This window comes from Etheostoma spectabile, chromosome 12, assembly GCF_008692095.1.
Source record: "Etheostoma spectabile isolate EspeVRDwgs_2016 chromosome 12, UIUC_Espe_1.0, whole genome shotgun sequence".
Taxonomy (NCBI): Eukaryota; Metazoa; Chordata; class Actinopteri; order Perciformes; family Percidae; genus Etheostoma; species Etheostoma spectabile.
This window is the reverse complement of record NC_045744.1, coordinates 582,935-584,792: the sequence shown is the minus strand read 5'-3', so window position 1 is coordinate 584,792 and position 1,858 is coordinate 582,935. Positions and strand designations below refer to the sequence as shown.

At 43.1% G+C, this 1,858-nt stretch overlaps 1 protein-coding gene across 6 annotated transcripts in view; it reads right to left on the bottom strand.

Moving 5' to 3' along the window:
• Nucleotides 1–1,858, bottom strand: part of LOC116699374 (nuclear receptor coactivator 2) — a 60,277-nt gene that overhangs the window by 48,453 nt on the left and 9,966 nt on the right. The gene's annotated exons all lie outside the window — the stretch shown is intronic.

Here is a 1,858-nt window from a genome sequence, read left to right as displayed (position 1 = left end):
GGGGATGTTAGCATAATAGCCCCACTCTCCACCGCTGTGTGTTTGAACAAGCTAATTTGTTATTCACGTGCTTTCTCTCTCATGGTGCCTACATCTTACGGCATAAATTGCACCTCGTTGTTTCCTGCCGACTTCAAGTCCCGCCTTCCAGTCCATGGGGCCTATCTTTCAAAAAAATATAAACGCGAGTCAATGAGAGATAATTATTTTTAGGTCCGGTTCAGATTGTGCCATGCATTTCACAAATGATGTGTGTAAATTTAAAAGATGATTTACATGTCAAGAGATAAACAATTTGACATAAAGAAGTAGAACATTAAGTGTCAAGTGAGATCGCTCAGTGAACTACATCTGAACTACAGCTTTACCGTCTTCTTCCAAGACGAAGGCAGAAGTATTAAAGGAGGTGAAAACCATTATAAAGTCGGGACATGTCGAGAGCTGCAGCTACTCCAAGGGAGCGGAGGAAAAAGGTGGCGGTGTCAGGTAAGCTACTTGGACTTGTAGTCTGTCTAAGTAAGTATTTTTCCATAGAATTTTAAGGTCCCATGGCATGAAAATGTCACTTTATGAGGTTTATATTATCATTAATATGTGATCCCCCAGCCTGCCTATGGCCCCCCCAGTGGCTAGAAATGACGAGTGTAAACTGAGCCCTGGGAATCCTACGCTGCTTTTGAGATAAATTAAAGTTCAGATGGGCCGAGCTGAAATGTTCCCCTTATGATGTCATAAAGGTAAAGGTTACCTCCCCTTTCTCTGATTTGCCTACCCAGAGAGTTTGGTCGGGCCATGAGAAAGAGAGGCATCATGGCTTGAAAAAAAGCAAAGCATGGCAGTTTGTCAAGGACACTCTCCACCTGACTTGAAGAGACTTCAGATACGATATTAGGGGACCACTAGGACCTATATGGTCCCATAGAGGCCAACGGAAGGGGCGGGACTTCCGCTCTCTGTATGAAATAAGGTGAAACATCACCATCACTAGCTAGCTAACGTAACATAAACTTCTGAAAATGCCACAAGGCCTCGTCTCTAGATATACAGATATAACCAAAAATTCCCAAATATGTAATTTGAGACATTTTAAGACTTTTGAAGGACCCGCGGGAACCCTGTATATGGTGACATTTAAAAACCTTAAATCCATTGCCATTCATACTGATTATTGGATGGTTATATGTGGCTCATTCTAGGATATAATAATAACGTACACTATGAAGCCAAAAGTATATGGACACCTGACCAAATGTATCCATATGTGGTTTTGGCATTATTCATCTGACATATAGTAACAGCCTCCATTCTCCTGGGAGGCTTCCCACAAAGTGTTGGAACCTGGATCCATGGATTAGCTCCACTTCCACTTCATCCCAAATGCGTTGGATAGTGGTTGAGTTCAGGGCTCACATTCTTCCACACCAAAGAGGAAAAACCATTTCTTTATGAACCGTGCTTGTGCACGGGGGCATTTCCGCGTAGAAACAAGAAAAGGGTCTTCACCAAACTGTTGCCAAGAAGTTGAAAGCACTGTCTGAAAGGTATATAGCATTAAAATGTCCCCCTCACTGGGAATAGGGGCCCAAACCATGAAACAACTTCAGACCAAAGACAGGGGTGTCCAGCCCCGTACGTTTGATAGCCATAAAACGAATCTACACTAACACCCTGAATGTAAAAACGAAAGCAAATGAAAGTGTGTCAGAGACCGTAGAGGCAACGAGGGACAGGGAAAGGTTGAGATAATAAGCCTCATACTAAGTGAGATGGCAGAAAGTGAAAGTGAGACAGAGAATTTTACAAATGACAAAAGCTGTAAGCAGCTGTGCTTCATTGCCCCCCCCCCCCACACACACAC